The following is a 22,529-nucleotide window of genomic DNA, read 5'->3' as shown; positions in this document are numbered from 1 at the left end:
AAAACCTTTAGTCACATTTAATATGTTTAATCCTTTAAAAATAGTTATAATTATCTAAATATTGATTATTTATAGGGTCGACCTCACCTCACACCCTGTGACTGCTGGGATAGGCTCCCAGCCCAACATCACCCTTAATTGGAGTAAGCGGGTGTAGAAAGTGGATGGATGGACAACTTTTATTGAATAAACAGAAAAGAGGTAAATTAATTGTATTTATATAGCACTTTTCCGTCTGAATCAGAAGTTCAAAGTGCTTTACAATGATGCCTCACATTCAACCACACTGATGTCAGACTGCTGCCATGCAAGGAAGGACCTTGGGCCAAGAACCCTTGGTGATTGTCTGGGATTTGAACCGAGGATCCTCTGGTCTCAAGCTTAATACTTAACCACTAGACCATCAACTCCACAAATACTAATTAAAAGATTTTTTTTTCTTGGAATAGAAATTTGTGGGCAGATTTAATTTTCTGGTTACCCAGTGTTGAATACAAACTCCAAGAAAAAGTTTTTTTTTTTTTTGTTTATAAATTCTAGTGTGATAAAACTTTGCACTGTACAATATATGTTGCCACTGACTACATGCAATACCTTAAAAACAATGCCAGAAAAATGCATTTTATCTACAGTTCAGGTGTGGGACGATACACTGGTGTTGTGCAAAGCTGCATCCGCCAAACAAAAAAAGAACTGCCCTGGGACCTGATTAGCAACAAAACAGGTGGACAACCCATCCAACCTATATCAAAGTGTGAGTAAGCATGGATCCACACACGTTTGGTTTGTGCATCCCAATCAATGTAGATTTGAGCAGACGCAGCTCGCCGCAATGTAAAACAAAAATTAAATGAGTGCATCCATGTGTGTAAATGCTGAGGCTAAAGCGGCACACAAACACTGAAGTAAAAAGCTTAGGTGCACCGCGGCTGCTGACAGTGTGTGACATTAATATTACACACGCTGTTATTGACAAATGAACACAATCGGGGCTTGTTAAGCAGCTCTCTAGTTCCACCATCAAGAAAAAGAAAACATATTAATAATAGCAAAAAACATTTGACTGTGCACATGGAACAATTACACGGATAAACTATTTAACCACCAAGCAGCCCCCATCATGCACCATGCCAGCCTCCAGGTTGATGCGCATTTGCGCATCACACATGATTTGAACATTGATTGAATGAAAATGTTTCCTATGAACAAAAACAAATTCATCATGTGGTGGCGCCTTTATGTGTGCAGTCAGTAGCTCCGATTACATTTGGGAAAGTAGCTCTTGCTGCAAAATGCGCTGTAATGTTGGAACGTACACACAGCCGGCACGGCTCAGCTCAAGGTTGACTGGCACACTCTTGACCGATTGGCCAGCTCCCACTGGAAGGCCCATGTTGCCAGGAAGCCCAGTGTGGTCAGCACCTGTGTGTGCACAGACAACCGCCTGGCTCCTCACCGTATTGCACTCTAGGCCCGGCCGCAGTTCTGTGCGCAACTCCAGGAACACTGGCCTTGGTAATCAAAATCTGTTTATGAGCCAATTATCGTCATTCCCAAGTAAATCCTCACATTCCCTGAATATTCGCTCACGTCAGATTGCACCATTTGCAAGGTCTTCTAACAACGCTAACGCAGCCACTGTTGGTGCCATTTTATGCATCACTTTGCGCGTGCTTTTATATCCATCCATATAATTGCAAACACATGGGTGTGTTAAATGTTCATCAGTGTGTCTCTGATGTGCCCATCACTCTGATGACTTCTTGTTTTCACAGCATTAACAGTTCCCAGCATCACCTCTATGTGTTGGAAATGGCACAATAGCTGTAGAAACGTGCGTGCGCCAGCCAGGATTTTTGCGTGACGCAGTGCACATTTCCACATTTCACTTTTGATACATCTGAATGTGAGCGTGGAGACAGATGGACGTACATACACCACATTTTTGTGCGTAAACGCGCTTTGTACATGAGGCACCTAGACACCAGTGAGGTGAAGGTAAGCAGCTAACTGTGTGTGTAATAATTCGGATTGAAAAGTTAACAAGGTAACCACTTCCAATGACATTCTCAGATGTTCAGTGGCACCAAAACGCCCACTGTGTTTTTAGCTTGCCCCATCCAATGACATCATGCTACAACTGGTTAGCCCATGAGGACTCACAGCTTCAATCAACAACCAGCTGTTGTCTTCCTGTGTTTCCTGATCAAAATGTGCACCGTGCCAGCTCGTATGTGGGTTGACACAGACAACATGATCTCACTTGTTCACTATGTTGCCACCGCATTAGCGTGGCATTAACATCTTTATTCATCAGGCCACTAGAGGGAGCAGGACTGTAGCATGGAAGTGTCAGACAGATTAGATTTGTCTGTATTGATGTCTTCTCAGTATTAACAAAACACTGTCGAGCACATTGATTTCACTAAGGGTTGTCGATGATGCGGCCCCTGGTTATGTGTAGTACTTCTCAGCGTGAACTTGATTAGTGAGCACTATTTTTAGGGAGAGGTGTCAGCAAGATTGTACAGTTACACAATGACCAGCACAAAGCCGCCACATGAATTCACACACAAGGAGTCATACAAAAAAGCACAGCAGTACAGTTTGGGAAGGTTCAGTAGCAGTGTTTTCGCACCATTAGCAGACTTAATTTGATTTGTTCTCTACAAGGTTAATTAAGTTGAACCAACTTAAAGCATTTTAGTGTTATTAGGTTGCCAATTTACTTAATTTAAATTACACTTACCATTCTACTCAGACATGTCCGTGCAATTTTTGACCTTAATTTTATGATTTAAAGAAAAAGACTTGTGTATTTATTACGTCCGCCAAGGATGTAATAAAATTATCAGTGTTTATTTATTGATTGGTCTGTCTGTCTGTCTGTTAGCAGCATTATGTCAAATCTACTGCATGAAATTTGCACCACAGATAGATATTAGGTCATGGAAGACTCCACTGAATTTTGAAGGTGATCCGGATTCTAGATCAAGATTTCACTTTATATGGGCTTTGAAGGATTATGTCAAAACTACTTCACAGATTCTCACCAAATTTTCACCACAGATAGATGATAAGGCATGGAAGAATTCCATTAAATTTTGGAGTGGATCGGGTTCAAGATCCAGATTTTGGATCATTTCTTAAATTTTCATCATTTTGAGGATCATCTTAAATCTGCTTGATGGATCTTGACAAAATTTAAATCACGTGGATATTGTACAAAGGAAGACCCTGTTAGTGTTGCATCTTGGAACTGATCCGGATCAGTATGCAGGTTCTGCAGCAGAAACCTACAACATCATGATGTAAAACCAAGATCAGGAAAACACTCTTTCATTTCAGCTTGTGAATTAAATATCACACTGCAATATCTTGATCAGTCAGACCATTCTGGATCAGTATACAATTATTGCATTGTGTTGTGGAATCCAGATCCAGGTAAAGTCCGGGTCACAATGTGAATCACATTTTTATTTTGAGTCCTCGTCAACCCTTGGCAGATGTCAGAATTCTTGGATTGCTCTTGTTTATTTTATTTTTGATCAATGTCACAGATTTAGGACATATAAGGATTTTCCGTTGGCACCACTGTAATGTGCTTTTGTAAAATATGCCATTTTTCTCATTTGTATAAAAAAAGAAACAATTCCAGTTAGGGAGACAAGGTTTCTTTCAGTAACAAGAACTGTCAAAAAACTTTCTCGGGTGTGGTTGCTGGAGTTGTGTGGTGATAGGAACTGCTGTTTGAATGCTTGAATAACGATGTCAGTTGCACAAAGAAATCAAGTAATAGTGAAAACATGTTCGGTGCGTTGTCATAACACATCAACCAGTCGCTCCATGAGGCGTCATAACATCCGATCGGTTAGCGGCTCGGTGCAGTGTCATAACAGATCAATCAGTCCCTCCGTGAGGCATCATAACATCCGATTCATTAGCGGCTCGGTGCAGTGTTATAACAGATCAATCAGTCGCTTCATGAGGCGTCATAACATCAAGCCTGGCTGGTTCACATGGCAAGATAATTAGGCCGATATCGGACCCGATCTTCCCCTTCCGACAATCTTAAGGATGCCCCGACAATCGTGATGACGCTAAATATAATCTTATCAGATATTCCTGCCGTGTGTGGTGTGAAAAAAGGACGTGAAGAGCTAAATGTTACATGCAGCCAAACAGAAAGCGAGGTGTTGACCTAGGAATGTTCGTGTGTGAAATCTGTTCATGTGTGTTGTTTTTACCATGTGGCTGACACCACACACTGTACAACTAAACCTGTCAGATCTATGATTTTTTTTTTTTAATCTCCACGAGTGGTCTCTCAGGTTTCGGAAACCTACAGATAATTTTAAAATACTGCAATCGACAACACTGTGATATAACCGGTTGCCAGTAGATGGCAGTGTTCTATGCATTTTGACACCGGTTATATCACATGGCCTGAATCACAATTTAACAGACTTTTTGGCTTTTGGAGAAACAACCTAGGCTTCTTCTGGCATTTTTACATAAAACAAACACAATAACAACATCTATAAACCCAGCGAATATATTCACTAGAGTTTTAGGCACAATATACAAAGAGTTTGATGCTGCTGTCTGTGTGGAGCCTAATCGGAGCATCTCAAATACCTTTCTTCTGTCATGAATACCCATAATGCACTGGGAACAGCATGTCCATACTAAAACCTTCACATTTAGGGCATTACTTTAAAACTAAAACATATATATGATATTTTCACTTTATAAAACTTCAGACGTGATGTTAATTTAAATAACTTGTCCGAAATGAGTTTGGTTAAAATTTTAACCATAAGTTAAAACTGTATGCCTTTGGGTGACTTGGGTGATATTGCCAGCGTATTAGTATAGTGTCAAAAGAAGTGAGCGTTTTCTTTCTTTCTTTCTTTCTTTCTTTCTTTCTTTCTTTCTTTCTTTCTTTCTTTCTTTCTTTCTTTCTTTCTTTCTTTCTTTCTTTCTTTCTTTCTTTCTTTCTTTCTTTCTTTCTTTCTTTCTTTCTTTCTTTCTTTCTTTCTTTCTTTCTAAGACCAGTTTGCCTTTGCCTGCAGAGGATAGAGCAGTTTCTTCTAGAACCAGCTCTTCTCTGTTTGTAGAGGATAGAACTGTGCATATACTACAAACAGCTACATCTGCAACAATGTTAGCAGTCTAAAAATTATTGGACCAAAATTTATCAGAAGATAATTGGTGCGATGATGGTTTTCAAAGTTATCTGAAAAGCCAATCCATTAATGAAAACATTATCTTTGATAATTAGCAGGTTAGTGGAACAGTGCCCACCACTGCTAACAGCCTCCAGAGAGTGCAGTGGATTTGTTTTGTGTGTGTGTGCACGCATGCACGTGTGGGTGTGGCTGTACATGTGCATGCATGAGCGCATGTGCGAGCATATGTGCATGTGCATGCATGTGTATGTATATGTGTGTGTTCGCCGCACATGTGCAGAGTGCAATGGTACCAAACAAATGGAACCAAATTTGCACTCTAAATGGAACTAAATTGCACTCTAAATGCAATGCAACACAAACAGGACAAATAATCCATGTCATGTGACATACAAAGCACCAATCAAATGACAAGAATCCACTCAGCCGTTATATAAATAATAATAATAATAATAATAATAATAAGTGGCTTGTGTGTAGCCACATGTTGAGTTTTGTGTTGGACAAGCTATTTAAGACATTTATTAGGTGAACTTGTGCATAGTTTTGGAACTTTGGGCATTGTTGCTACAAGCTTTATTACTAATATTAGGTTGAAGCTCATAGAGCTGTGTGTAATAAATAGTCATTGCAAGAAAAAAAACTCGTTATCAAGTTGTTCACCAATGAATATGGCTTTTTAAACCCTTCAGAAAACCATACATACAAAACCATACTCTATGTACATTACAAAGAACTGGTGGCTGATGTCCCAAGCTACTTTAACATAAAGTGTTCTTGGACAGCAGTGGAACCTAAAAACCCTGATATCAAATCACAGGGACTTGTATTTTCCCAATATTTCCCGCACAGTGCGGCCCTGACCAAATTTCCTATCAGATCGGTTTAATACTGTGTTGAGTTGGACCATGTGATGCCAATTTTACTCTAAACCAAACCCAAATCCTACCTCCAACCTCAGCCCCTAACTATATCTGGAGCCTCACCCCTTACCAGTAGTGCTATAAAACTTTATTGACAGTAATTAATCCATTCCTTTGGTATTTGCCAATATTTACTTTTTTCTTTGCAAAACTGACTATGTTTTTCCCTGTTATGTTTTCGGTGTTACTTTCTACACCATACAAAAAGCAGCTACTGCAAAATAACTGCTGTGTCTGTCACTCCTCTCTGGTGATACCATGACTGAGCATGTAACATTCCACCAACCCAAAGTATTTAAACAGACTGACCTCTGTGGTCCACTTTGCATTCACACTGTAAGTTTAGCAGATGCAAGATTCCCCATATGTGCATGTACCATATGCCATGACAAAGTGGGAACATTTTCATTTAGCGTGTTGTCGTTTACTTTATGGGTGCATCTGTTTGGAAGGTTGACCAGGATTCCTTTGTTAATGGTGTTAACAACTTGAATATCTGTGTTGTTAACAAACCTTTCAGCAATACGAGGTTCATGCATTTGGCTTTTCTAAATTGGACTACTGCAGTGTTCTATTTTCTGGTTTACCACAGTCCATCATTAGGGGTCTCCAATTGGTTCAAAATGCTGCTGCCAGACTTTTGACACAAAGCACAAAGTTTGACCACATTACACCCATTTTGGCATCCCTTCACTGGCTTCCTGTCCCAGTGAGATCAGATTTTAAGGTTCTGCTACTAGCCTATAAAATTGTTCACAGACTGGCACCTCCCTACCTAGCTGACTTAATTAAAGCCTATGTACCGACCCGGGCTTTGCGTGTTCTCAGGGTGAAGGACTACTTTGTGTCCCTATCCGTCAATAAAACAGACGCACTTATTCTCCCTTTCGTATGGCTAGCTTTTTACTCTTTTAATTAATTTTATTAGTAAACGGAGCGGGCCGCAGCCTCAACTTTTTCTAAATTCTGGGTCTTTTAATGAAGCTTAGGGCTGTTGGCTGCTGATCACCTTAGTATTTCTTGTTGCGTAATACTGACAAATTATACTGTATTTGTTGTCTTTCTGATGCTTGATTCTGCTTTTTTTTCTTTTCTCTCTGTTTGAGGTGCGCCTCCATCCAGAGATGGGTGTGGTATCTGTTCCAGAAACTGTCCTGTGCACCGGCAACATTTCCTCTATGTTCATTTTGTGAACTGTTCTGTAATTTATGTTTGTAGCATGGCCCAAGCAGAGGGTCACCCCTTTGAGTCTGGTCTGTTTGAAGTTTCTTCCTCAGAGGGAGTTTTTCCTTACCACTGCTGCTCTGGGGGTTGGTAAGGTTAGACCTTACCTGTGGGCAGTGCCTTGAGGCAACCTTGTTGTGATTTGATGCTATATAAATTAAACTAAATTGAAATTATTACATCTGAACCAAAACAAATGCAATCCTCTCTGACTATTGTGTTCAGCTGTGATCAAACTCTTTAAATGGATAATAATGTAGAAAGAATGAACATGAAAACAGTAATCACAGCCCGCTAAGAGTCAATAACTCAGTTTGAACACCACATTAGGTCAGTGTGTTAGACACTTGTTCTGCTCAGCAGATATGGAATGAATCGATAACATGCAGTTTGATAAAAAGGAAAGCATCAGTAGAAATTACCTATGTATCCTTGGGATTGAGGGTTCGTTTTTGCTTCAAGCCAGCCCAAACATACTGGTGAACATGCAACGCTGGCAGTGCAATGGCTGCAGTCGGGGTTAACTTGCCCGATGTAACCCAGGCAATTTCCAAAACATGGAATGGTCACTACGGTGTGCATACAAGCGTGTATGTTCAATACAGTGATGCAAAAATGCCTCTGGTGACAACTGACCAAGCAAACAATGAGCAGGAATTAGGGTGTTCATTGATGGTTCGAGTCTTCAAGTTCCAGCATTGGTGAAATGTGACCATTTTATGCCATGCTGTCATGGCTGATGTTTGGACTTTAATTACACATGAAAAATGTCAACTTGTTTTTTTTTATAATTTACACAATCTCCGCAAAGGATGAATATTTGTCACTTCACTCTGGAGGGATCACTCAGCAGAATGTAGGAATATTTTTCTGCTCCAACCCAGCACAGACATGATGGCAGACATTACACGCTGCAGGAAGCAGTTCATGTGACTGGATGCATGTTTGTGCAGTGACACATTTTATTTTTATATTTTTGTAATTATGCCTCTTTACAATACTGCAATGAAGTTGAAATGAAGAAATCTAGAAATAAACAATGAAAATATTTCACTAACCATTTAGGAATTATTCATTTTTATATAAAGTTCCTTAATTTTCAGAATTCATAAGTAATTGGATGTTTGACTGTCAAACACTTTAAGGGTCAGGCATAGCTTCATCCCTCATGAAAAGATCTGCAGTTGATTCCATGTCTTGAATTTGTATTTGCTAGCTGTTCATTAGAACTGGAAACATGAGGTCCAAAGAGGTGTCAATACAAAGTCAATAAAAAGTGAAGGAGGCCATAACCTAATTAGGCTAACCCCCTAGACCTTGAAGACAACAGAAAAAACTAAAGTGTATGATGGCAGAATTCTTTCCTTGGTGAAGGAAAGCTTCTTCACAACATCCAGGCAAGTCAAGAACATTCTGAGGTATAACATTGCTAAAGTCTACATCATGAAGGTAAATACAGAGGATTTATAACAACTTGTGAACCACTGGTAACACTCAACAACAGGAGGGCGAAATTAGATGTTGCCAGAAAACAACTAAAAAGGCCTGCTCAGATGGGGAAGAAAATTCTTTGGACATATGAAATCAAAATCTATATTATATTAACAAAGTGGCCTGTGTGTGTGTGTGTGTGTGCGTGTATGTGTACGGCTTTGATCACGAAAAACCGGGGAGAGCTGATGTTTGCCATTTGGTATGCATATGTATTTTGGATCAAGGATGAACGATGCAAAAACAGAAAGTTGATATGATGAACACTTTTGGAGAAATTAGCAATTTTAGCTAACCAATGAACAATGGATGTGCTGCAGTGCAGCATGGGAATTTGGGGTTTTAAATGTTATTGTGGTTCATATTAGCTTAGTAGTGTTGTTAGTGTTATTGATTTATTGTGATTTTGCAGTGTGTAAGTTTAGTCACTTTAGTAAAATTATGTTGCCGTTACCATGAGTGATTTCAGTCTCATGTTGCTGATACCATGAGTGAAATGTGTATTGTGTTTGATCTCCACCCTGTTTGTGTCTCAAATTAGAAGCACCTGCATGCAGTAAACAGCTGTGTGTGTGCGTACGTACGTGGTTTCGATCATGAAAAAACCGAGTAGAGCTGACACTTGCCAGGGTCAAGGCCCAACACTGCAAAAATGGAAAGTTGATGGGACAAATATTTTTTGAGAAATTAGCAATTTTAGCTAACCAATAAACAATAGATGCTGTGCTGCAATGCACCATGGGAGTTCGAGGTTTAGGGGTTTTAAATGTTATTGTCGTTTATGCTAGTTTAACACTGTTGTTAGTGTTATTGATTTATTGTGTTTTTGTAGCTCAATTGGTTTACTCAGTTTACATATGTCTCATGTTGCTATTACCATGAGTGACTTAAATTTCATGTTTTTACCATGAGTGAAATGTTTAGTGGTTTTAATGTCTTAATCCACTGTATTTGTTTGTCAAATTAAAACCACCTGTTTACAGCAAATGTGCGTGCATGCATGCTGCTAACTATTTTCTGGATTCACGCCATTCCAGCAAGGGGCGGTAAGTCATCTTTATATTAAAATTGTGAGTTGTGAGGGATTTTAAGTTCAATGTAAGTACATAATATAATTGTCAATGCATTAAAAATATTTGGTTGACACACCAAATTGGTTGACACCAAATACAAAAAAAAAAAAAAAAAAAAAAAAAAAAATTATTTCCATTGTGGTCCATTTAAAAGTCAAATGACAAAATAGAAGTAGAAATAAAATCATATGAGTGAAGGGACATGCAGTGGCATGACACTCGCTCATGGTACACTGAGTCCCAAACAAGAAGTGCCAAATTTTGAATCTACAGTGAAATAGGAAATGTCAAATTTTGAACACTTCCTGCATGGGTGGAGCTAGCAGAGATTGCACTGGACTTCCCCGCCCTGAAATCACAGCACATGCAAAAAAAAAATAAAAAAAAAAAGAGCTGCATTTGGAAATCTGTGACATATATTGACTGCTAGTCTCCTCCTGTACAGTAGTTGTTGTTGTGTACCACAAAAAGTTTGAATCCACGTTAGCAGAAGAAGAAAAATGTTTGCCTCAGATTTGAACTGAACACGTTGTCTGAACCATTTGCTAAAAATGACACCAAAGTTATATTGGTGAGTAAAAGGATTTTATGTCAGAAATGAGGTCCAGGTTGTTAAAAGTTGTATTTCTCCTTTAATTCGGGTTGTCTTATACATACGTTTTTCTCTAGTGTTTTTACATGAGCAGGCAGCTGTTGATTCATGTATAAAATGAAGACGCTCAGGCTGAAAGAAATACAGGTAATTTACTCCTCCTCTGTTCTGTATAAAACCTGTGCAACCTCTTAATTTTGCTCTCTGAAGGACTTATTTTTAAATGACCTCTTAATTTTGCTGTCTGAGTGACACACCAGTGACACAACTTTAGATAAATAAATCTATCTTCCATAAACTCAAACCAAAAGCAAATCTCTACAACTTGATATAGACCACTTCCTAATGAAGTGGTCTAGAGGAGGATTTTCTTAAAAAGAAGACCCAATAGTTCACCTACAATTTGCCAGAATTTTGCATCTCTTCATAATTGATGTAAATAAAGTACAAGACATATTCAGTGACTTGGAAATGTTCATGTTTCCATCCCCTGACTTGTCTGAAGAAAACTGGTAATAAAACTGATGATTATTTTCAAGTATTTCAAGTTCTAGAGATTTGCTTTCAGTTTCAGTTTTATTTTTATATTTTTTGTATTTCTTGTATTTGGCATGGCATAAACAAATTAAAATGTGTGAAATATCAAATGTTCCAGTACTTTTGGAGGGCACAGTATCCTAACCTTATGATGAGTGCAAAATGAGTGTATTATTATTACTGTTTTGTTTAAGAATGTTTAATTTTCAGTGTTGCTGCACTTTGTGTGAAATCATAGTAATATCGTATATCATATTGATATGACAATATTGAGATACAATAATTGGTCATATTGTACAGCCCAACTGTCAACTAGCTAAAAACTTTGAATATTAATTTACCTTTACATAAAAAATGCTTAAAGTGGCAGGGTGGTTAAGAGGGCTGTAATGAGGGGGGTCTGGGGGATGGAGCTCCCCTGGAACCTGAAAGAAAAAACAAGAAAAATGCTTAAAAAGGCGGGGGGTCTGGGGGGGGGGGAGCTCCCCCACAAGCTGAAAGGTTTTAGCCATGCTAATGCTCCCCTGAAGCATTTGCTTAAAAAAGTCTGAAGGACTTAAATGACATGGTGAAATGCTGAATAGCTTTGCTTGTTCATGGCTGTGACATATGCATATTAATAGTGTGTATGATAACAAGAACCTAAACAATTTATAAATACATCAATACAGTAAATTAACATTAAAAATTACACAATTAACAGGAAATCAAAGGGTTGAGGTCTAAGGTTTTAAAAACATTCTGGACTCACACACCATTCTAACTCTATACAAGCTTTGCTTAATTTATTACCACCCTTACCACAAAAATGTCAGCTACCTATTTTATAAGCACTGCCCTATCTAGAGCCCGTGGATCCCCATAAGCAACATGCTAATTACCTTCAACCAGAATTATGGAAATACAAGTGTATGTATGGAGAAGGAAAGGAATGGCTCATGATCTTAAGTACACTACAACATCTGTTAAACATGATGGAGGCAGTGCTATGGCATGGGCTGTGAGTGGAACTGGGTCACTAGTTTTATTGATGGTGTGACAACTGTTAGAAGAAGCATAATTAATTCTGAAGAGTATAGGGATATACTACCTACTCAGATTCAGCTCTTGGAGCTCCCAAACCAGTTTAGTTCAGTGAAGAAACTACGTCACACCTAACACTTTGCTAATTTGGCCCAGATTAAAATTTTTTCTATTTTGCACTTTACTCTTGGTTTGCTTTACTTTCACACCACAATACTTACGGAAAATAGCATTTAAACTAAAAATACATGTGAGCAACATAGAGATGAATAACCCCAAGTGCAGACATCATGCAAGCTCATTCCTGCAATATTTGTGTCCGCCATTGTGGAAGAAGGATTGTCACACTTACACACACTACAATACTGTACTAACAACCCCAAGACCCACAACTCAGCTCAGTACCCATCAGATAAATTTATTGCATAAAACTCACTTATAAATACTGCATTAAAAACCTGGTAGGTGTGGCAAACACTACCAAAGTCTGAACCACGTGTTCTATAAACATGTTTCCAAGTGATTCAAGAAGAAACAATACCAGCAAAGTGCACCAGTAGTCACACACCTTTCCACAAGTGAGATGGTATTTAAGCATAGAAGGTTTATAGAACTCAGCTTTTTGGGCTGCAGTTCTCATTTAAGTCACAATAACTGGAGTTTTATGGTCAATACACAGACTTTCTGTGACCTTCGGCCTGCCCAGTAGTTTGGGACATCAGGAAAGAAGAGATGCAGCAGTAACGTTGTGGATGGCGAACAGAAAACGTCCTTGAACAGAACTGCCCAATCAATGCATTTTTTTGATTGATTGCATAGGATTAATTAAACCTGAGTCACCAAATAAGGGCAAGCACATTGTCTCTGCTTCACTATAAGCCATGAGACAGATAAACAGTGTGTGTTAGTCTTGCTCTGTTTCATAAGCACAAAGCCGTAACAGGCTCAGAGCTGCCAAAGTTTAAAAACACATTTCAGCTTACACCAGTTCTGTTTCTGATGAATGGGGAGTGTGATATGACCTTTCTCCCATCCATTCAGTTTGAGATTTCCATTAAAAAAAATGTCTGGTTGTATGACATGGACTCTAACCAATGAACTAAAGTGATGACTGGATGTCTACTGTCTTTCCAGAGACTCCTAGGTACCACAGGAATGAGTTTGTGTCAGACAGATGGTTACTTTGCAGTGCTCATGAGACATGCCATTTGCATTGTGAGGGAATAAAAGCAGTACACTCTGGCCATGTGATGCACTTCATTGAGTTTGAGCCAATGTGCATGTGCTTCAGTGTTGAGGACCCCAGTAACTGGAAAAGGCCAATGGGATGACCACATATCACCTGGCAGCAGTAGATAATTTATTACTTTGGGTGGTTGGGGACGGATCAGTTGTCTAATTTATTGGCGTGCATCAAGTACCTGGGCCAGTTCCATAGTTTGGTGGATTTGGTGATTTGCATCACCAGCACGTGTGCTCAGACCTGACCTGGCGTATGGATTTGTTGATTAAACACCAGAATGTAATACACAACAAAGTGAACTATAGCCAAAAGGATTCACATTTAAACAGTAACACAGATTTGGTTACAGAGATCTGTTGTGTCTTCGTTTTGGCGATGACAGTTTTACTGCGTCACCACCAGTCAACACACATCGGAAAGCAGCTTCAATTCTGCCAGCTTGCAGGTTGGTTATTTTCAGATCAAGAGATAACAACAATTAATCCCTGTTTCACGATGGTTGCCAACAACAGAGGAGGCCTTTGGGCCATTGGGCCGCTCACTTTTCTTACACATCCATTTGGACTGAACACTCTAATGCAGTGGTGTCCAAAGTATTCCAGAAAGGGCCGAGAGGGCGCAGGTTTTCATTGCAGCCACTGACTCCAGCAGGTGATTTCACTGATTAACATCACTTTGAGCAGGTGGAATGAGTTCATCAGTGAAATCACCTGCTGAAGTCAGTGGCTGCAATGAAAACCTGCGCCCTCTCGGCCCTTTCTGGAATAGGGGAAGCTGGGGCACAGTGGACCAGAAATGTTGTTTTGTGGCAGCATAAACACATTATGCATAGGTTTAAATCATTCTGTTGTGGATTTAATACAGCAAGTTATTGTTTATAAGTCTGTGTTTTTTATGTCTCCCCAAGTATAATTTGCAGGTGTTTAAAATCAATTTTAAAATCTTTGATTCACTGTGCCGCGGACACTAATTCACAGTGAATCACTGTCATGGGCACAGTGAATCAACTTAGAATATATAATGAAAAAACACATGATTATAAAGATTTCTTAAAAATTATTAAATATATGTTGATGCATATATACAAACTATAATCCAGCAAACCTGCTATGTAATGTGTGAGTGTCTTATATAGTGATATAAGTCCTTTACAAACTATTATAAATACAACTGTCATAATTTCTGTTCAAATGTGAAAACAGTTGTTTATATACACACATTCTAGAAATAATTCATGGAAAAATAAATGCATAAGCTTCAACAAGTAATATTTCTCATCCATTACAATTAAATGAATATGTCTAGGACAGTTTTCTTTAGACAAGTAAGGGGATGGATACATGAACATTTCCAATTAACTCAACATGTCTTGGACATTATTTACATCAAACTTTAAGAAATACAACAGTATGATACTGCGTGGTAAAAGAAGGAGTTTACTGAGGGAAGCCACCAAGACACCCACGACAACTCTGAAGAAATTATAGGCTTCTGTGGCTGTGATAAAGATAAAGATAAACTTTATTGATCTCACAGAGGAGAAATTCACATGTTACGTCAGCTCTTAAAAGACACACAAGATGGGTGCAAGTAGAGAAACTGTGCATAATGCAACTTTTGTCTGTTGCACCACCACTCACAGGCTTATACAAAGTAGAACACAGAATGATTTTCATTCAACAAACAGATCAAATCAAGGCTTACATCTCTCATATACCTTCTGTAAAACTGTAACTGAAATTTCACATTTTCTTTTTTAGAAAATCCTTTTATGTGCCACTCCACCATGAAGCTGTGTAATGGGTGATGCAAAAGCTAAAAGGTACACTGTGTGCAGTTTCTGCAGTCACAGGCACAGATGCCTATAACTTCTTCAGAGTTGTCATGGGTGTCTTGGTGGCTTTCCCTACTCATGTCCTTCTTGCACTCAGTTTTTGCAAACTCCCTCCTCCAGACAGATTTACCATACAGTACCATACTGTTTGTATTTCTTAAAGATTGATGTAAATGAAGTCCAAGATATATTTAGTGACTTGGGAATGTTCATGTATCCATCTCCTGAATTGTCTAAAGAAAACTGGCTGTAAAAATATGATGTACTGCAAATTCATCAAAGGGTACCAATAACAATATCCAACATTTTATGTCAGAGTTTTTACTTCACTATGAAAGCATTTTGCTTTGTTCTTGTTGCCAAATAACATTGGACATTTTTTAAAATATTTAGATTAAACAAAATTCCTTTGTTTGCATTTATTTCCAACCATATATTAAAATGTGTACATAAAATATAGACGCACATGTGTGTAACTAATGGTGAGTCTCTTGAAAAGCTCTCGCTTGTTTACTTCAAGTTACTGAAGCACTAAATCCGGATCATTAATCATGGCTCCAGAAAGAACTACACAGAAGGACAGCTGCTTCACAATTACATTCTTTTCACTGTCAGCAGGATAATAAGGTGTTGTGTGAAAGAGACAGAATGTGCGCACAGTTGTGTTTGCAGTCTCGCAATTCTGTATGTACAAATGTGTGTATGTGTGAAAACGTGAGCAATGGAGTGTGTCAGTGTGACGCATGAGAAAAGCCGCAGAGGGACCCTGAGAGTTGAGCTGAAAATACTGTCCATCTGGTGACGGCAATCTCGAGTTATCAGCACTCTCAGACTGAAAGCACGGAGGGTGCATGAGGAAAGTTAGAAAAAACTCCATATTACTGTTTTAAATCCTGTGAAGTATTAATCACTCTCGGACAAAGAGACGGAATGCAGTAAAAGACAAATCAAAACTGTACACGTTATTTGCATTGACTTCTATTTGATTATGCTGAGGGGTTAAAAAACTGTTAATTTCAGATGTAACAGAAAGAAATAGCTCACAAACAGTTTAATGAGCCAATAACAAAATTATTTTTTTCTGACTTTGTATTCTTTTGATATAGTTTGATGGTTGGCAAAAAACAAGCAACAAATAAACAAACAAAAATAATAATTGTATTAATCTCACAATGACTGTCTACAACAGTTTTGAATGTCATTAAAATACTTTTTGTTATTTCCAATTCAAGCAGAAACCTCTGGTTATAACAATGAAGACAACACAGAAAATCTTGCAGTTCCTTGAACGACCACTTGAAGTTGGATCCAAAAGTGAGTCGCTCCTTACACACCCCCATGTTAAAATCCCCAACTTACTTGCACCCTGAATAAAAAATGGTTTTTATATCTCACCACTTTTCCTATTCATGGCAAGTGTACATGGGATCAATTTTTCTGTAACTTGTTATATTCAGTAATTTTCCACCATAAAGTTATGAATAATACGAGCTTCATGGCGCGCGGCGTCAAGCTCGCTCATTGTATACTGAGTCCTTCACAGGAAGTGCCAAATTTTGAGTCCTCAGTGAAGCAGGAAATGTTAAATGTTGAACACTTCTTGGATTGACAAGACAAAAGATCTCATGGGAGGACTTTGGAAACTGTTGATCTGTTTATATTTTTTAATTAACCTGTTCTTTGGTATGTTATTTATGTTGTTGTATTTAATCCTCTGTAAGGTTTCTGTGCAACTTTTTGTTTGTCTCATTTAATGATAAAAAAAAAAAAATAATAATAAAATGCTGAACACTTCCTGCTTTGACAAAAAAATGAGAGCTCATAGGATCTCGAGGGAATTCAGTGGGAGGTTGAGACTGAAACAGGAAGTGCTAAATGTTGAGTCCACAGTGAAACAGGAAATTTCAAATGTTAAACACTTCCTGGCATGGGTGCAGCTGCGTTGCGCTGGACTTCCCTGAAATCTGATTGGACACCCCAGCTGCCACCCGGATGACTGACATGTCACGGCACCACACGTCTTGTTGAAAAAGGCCATTTTGAAATCCGTGACACATATTGACTGCTTGGTCCCTCCTGTACAGTAGTTGGTGCTGTGTTCCACAAAAAAAGTTCTAATCCACTTTAGTAGAAGAAGAAAAATGTTTGAGCCAGTTTTGAATTTGAACACATTGTCTGAACCACAAACTCCTAGTTGTATTGGTCAGTAAATGGCCATTTTCTAATTTCTAAAATTATCTTCCTTAAACTCAAACTGATAGCAAATCTCTTCATCTTGGTATAAATTTAATTAAAAATATACAGCTTCCTAATGGAGTGGTGTAGAGGAGGTTTTTCTTAAAAGGAAAACCTAAAAGTTCAGCTAATATGGCCATATTGTACAGCCCTACTGTGAAGTAGCTGAAAAGTTAGAATATGAATTTACATCAACATAAAAATATGCTTAAAGTGGCAGGGGGTTAAGAGGGCCGTAGTTTGGGGGTCTGGGGAGCAAAGACCCCCCAGAAGCTGAAGATGTTTAGCCATGCATATGCTCCTCAGAAGCATTTACTGAAAAAAAAAGTCTGAAGGACCCAAATGACATGGTGAGATGCTGAAGAGCATTGCTCATTCATGTCTCCGACATATACACATTATGTGGTGTGGTCTCTTTGAGTGAGAGGAGGTTATTATAGGCCCTGCTAGCTGTTGTTTCCTTGACCATGTTTTTCCTTTCTAAGCATTTTATTACAAATACCTGAGGTTCTAGGGTAGGCAGGGTGGTTATTTGTACTAATGGACCATCTAAGAAGTCAGTGCTTCAGTATTTTCACTGAATGAAATTTTAGTGGTATTTAATTTGTATGTTAGCACCGTTACCATCATGTTAGCATTAATTAGCAGGTAGTTTGGTGACATTAGATCCAATGATTTTGCAACAGTTACTGAGCCAATATGGCGGCAATAGTTTTTAATTGCTGTACCCAAGGCACCCATTAGGAAAATGACTATCGATCTATCTATCTATCTATCTATCTATCTATCTATCTATCTATCTATCTATCTATCTATCTATCTATCTATCTATCTATCTATCTATCTATCTATCTATCTATCTATCTATCTATCTATCTATCTATCTATCTATCTATCTATCTATCTATCTATCGATCTATCTATCTATCGATCGATCGATCGATCGATCGATCGCACTTTACCTTGTACATGCGTAGAAGTAAAAAAACGTTTTCACCTGACTTGATGTCCAGTGACTATTACCGGACTGAAAGTACACCTTCATGGATAAATGATAACGATGCACTCGAGGCAGCTGTGTTGATAGATTTAAAGTGAAAACACAAATATCTCTTGTAGATCATGGCAAACGTCCTCAACATTCAGACGCATGACTATGCTGAAAAATAAAAACATTTTATCAATGAAAACTTGCAAAAAGTAAAACCAGTTTGTTGCAAAAGTTGCAACTTAGAGAATAAAATGTTACAACAGCATCACCATAAAAATATAATAATAAATAATAATATCAGTATTATTATTATTATTTTATTTATCTAGCGATTTCTGGTGCATGTTATGCTTTTCACTTTCATTTAAAAATTACTTCCATAAATAACAGCATGCTGTAATCAAAACATGAGAAAACAAAACAAAATGTGCAATAATTAACATAAAATTTACAATACCCAGAAATTTTATTAGAATCATCTTCATTTGATTACCAGACAAAACTAACTAATAATTTAATATCAATCGGTAATAAGTCATATGTCTTTGAGAACAAACGTGTCTTCAGTCATGATTTAAAACATTCTAATGAATAGCACTGAGCTAGCTCTGCTGACAGGCTATGTTAAAAAGGGACACAATATGAGAAAGCCCTTTGACCTGCTGACTTTATCTTTGGAACACTTAGCAATTCTGCATCTTGAGAATGCAGATTACGAGAGCCGGTACATAGGGTCCTATAAGGTCTACCAGGCAGATGGGTGCAAGTTCATTTAAAATTTTATAAATTAATGATAAAAATGCTCAAATCTGACCTCACATGACATCAGGCAAAGATGATTTTCACTTTACAGAAGTGGAAAGTCCCTTGTTTCGTCAGTGCACTCATCCTTTTGTCAGTTTCTCACCCTTGCGTCCTCACATGTGGCAGCAAATCAGCTTGCCAGCAACATCAGCTGTCTGCCTTTAGTTTGATGTTGGACTGCTGGGTCGATGTGACTCAGAGATAAAGGAAAAAAACAAACTGTCTCCAGTGCAGGGCAGCACGGTGGCTTAGTGGTAGGGCTGCCACAAACGACTATTTTGATAGTCGATGAGTCAACGATTATTTTTGCGATTAATCGACTAGTGGGATCATACATAATTTCCTAAATTAAGGCCTGCAGCATTTTCCGAGAAACGTCGGGATGAAAACATGAACATTTCCAAATCAGTGACTATTTCTTAGACTTCATTTACATCAATCATTCAGAAACACAAACAGTGTGGTACTTTATAGTAAATCTGTGTCAGGTAGGCAGTTCTCAAAAACTAAATGTCCATGCTGGAAGGAGACAAGTGAGGGAAGCCACCAAGACACAACTCTGGAAGAACCTTTGACTTCTGTGAGTGGAGAAACTGAATAGCGCAACATTTTTATTTTTATCTTCATTTTACTTTTCCCAACTTTTTCTGATTTATGGTTGTTTCTGTTGCATTTCTGAAATTACAGAACTGCTATAAAGAAAAGAGTGAAGATGTTATTGTGTTTTAAAACTTTGTGGAGCAAATGCAAACACCAAACTCTTATAAAGAAGGAAAAAATACACAAATGTGCAGGTAAACTTTGATATAAACTGAACAGAACAATGCAAGCTGATTTGACTATTTTTTTGTATGAATAAATCAGAATAAAATAAGAGGTAACTCACTTTGAAATGAATAAAACATATAGCTGCAGCTTATAATAACTTTGAAAAATAACAAAAATCAGCAGCTTGTATTTTTATTGACTCCTGTTCATTTTAGTGTGATGAAGTCATTTTTTTCTCCTCATCAGTCACATTACACTACATTAATTTGATTTGATTTGATCATTTATTTAGTCCCCATGGGGGCAATTCAGGTGCAGTCAGCAGTAAAAATTACATTACATTCATAAAACCACATCATACAAATTCATAAAAACATAAAAACACAGCAGAATAAATATACAAAACAAGAGCCCAGAAATAAGGTGCGAGTCAGTGTAGACTTAAGTGCAACAGTGAGTCCTTAGGTGTTATTTAGGAGAGCAATGGCTGTGGGAATAAAAGAGTTTTTTAGTCTGTTGGTTCTGCATCTGGGCATTACCAGGCGTCTGCCTGAAGGCAGAAACTTAAATTGTGGGTGCAGAGGGTGTGCAGAATCAGTCATATTTTCCTGGCTTTTGACACAACCCTTGTTTTAAAAAGGTCCATAATGTCCGTGCACTGAGTTCCCATAATTTTACCACATTCCTTGACAATATTACAAAGACGGTTGTGATTCTTAAGGTTCAATAGGTTAAGCCAACACAGGAAGGAAAAGGTTAACACAGACTCCACAAAGCAACTGTAGAACATTTTCATGAAGACACCATCTACATTATAATTCCTAAGTTTTCGCAGAAAGTGCATTCTCTGATGAGCCTTACTGCACACTGCATTAACCTGCAGTTCAAAGGATAATTTATTGTCAATTTGGGTGCCCAGATACTTATAATTCTCAACAATATCTATGGGCTTCCCATCAATGGACATATGATTCAGAACAGGTGGTGTTTTCTTGAAATCAATGTGCATTTCTTTGGTTTTACCCACATTTATATGTAGAAAAGATGAATGGCACCACGCTAAAAAGTCCAGCAAGACCAAACTGTGGTCTGTGGAGTCATCACCATGCAAAAGGGACAGGATGACTGAATCATCTGCATATTTTATGATGTGATGATTATCATGTTGGCTTTGACAGAGATTAGTATAAAAAACAAACAACAAAGGAGATAAAATGCAGCCCTGAGAGACTCCAGTGGATGATACAACAGCATCGGAGAGAGTTCATTAACTCTGACTCTCTGCGATCTGTTTGGTAAAAAGTCAATAATCCATAAGATTAGGCCAACATCAGTATTCATGTCTCTTAATCGCTCTGCCAATACATATGGTTGTATGCAGTTAAAAGCGGAGGAGAAATCAATAAACAACATCCGAATAAAGGTATTTGCACCTTCAAGATGCTGCAAAGCCAGACTGAGTAAAGTGGAGATCGCATCATCCACTCCCCTTCCAGATCTGTATGTGAACTGGAGTGGGTCTAACACTCCCTGTGTTTGTCTTAAAAGCTCCTCTTTAACAATTTTCTCAAGTCTTCATAACAAGAGATGTTAGTGCTGTAGGCCTGTAGTCGTTCAGTTCTTTAGGTGACTTGTTTTTTAGTATTGGAACAATTGTTGAGGATTTCCAAAGGGAGGGTACTGTGTGGAGTTCCATTGAACAAGAAAAGATGTGGCAGAATATATCAGCCAATTGCTCTGCACAGTTTTTTAGTACCCTTCCCCAATACCATCAGGCCCTGAACTTGTCCTTTCCTTAACACTTTTAAGGTGCTTAAGGACCACACCTCTATCAATGGGTAAGTTAATGTTGCTGGGCTCATCATTCTGAAGGACACACAATTTGTGATTAAAATTCAGGACATTAAATCGATTATAAAAAGTATTCAATTCATTTGCAAAGACCACATCTGAAGGAAACAGGTTAGTGCTCAGAACACCAGAGCTTGATTTTGATTCCATACCTAACATAGATTTCATTCCCTTCCAAGATGAACGAAGATTTCCTGAGGTAAAAAGGCTTTGCACTTTGTTCTTATGGTCATTTCTAGCTCTTTTAATATTTCTTTTGACCTCTTTCTGCAATATGTGATACATAGACATATCCCCTCCTTCAAAGCATTTATTTATCTGTATTATTGAGTCTCTAACATCTTTAGAGAACCAGAATTTGTTGTTTGAGAAGGAACGAAATGATCTGCGAGGGGTAGTTATGTTTTCAGGCAGACAGTGTTTCTGTAAGTTCATCAAGATCTTTGCAATTGTCTTTAAAAACATCCCAATCTGTGCAATCAAGGCACTCCTGGAGGCGCTGAATGGAATCTGCGTTCCATACAGGCGCTGTGTGTCTCTCTGCTTTGACTCTCTTAAAGAGAGGTTGGTAATAGGGCACAAGGTGAATGACGTTATGGTCGGACGACCCTAGTGGCGCTCTGCGGAAGGATCTATATGCGCCTTTGATTGACCCAAAACACAGATCGAGGAATTTTGTGCGTCGTGTGGGGCAAGTTACATATTGTTCAAACCCTGGAAGTGATTTACCAGGGTTACAATTATTAAA

The sequence above is a fragment of the Thalassophryne amazonica genome, chromosome 7 (assembly GCF_902500255.1).
Source record: "Thalassophryne amazonica chromosome 7, fThaAma1.1, whole genome shotgun sequence".
Lineage (NCBI taxonomy): Eukaryota > Metazoa > Chordata > Actinopteri > Batrachoidiformes > Batrachoididae > Thalassophryne > Thalassophryne amazonica.
The sequence above is the reverse complement of the archived record's forward strand: the minus strand, read 5'-3'. Positions refer to the sequence as shown.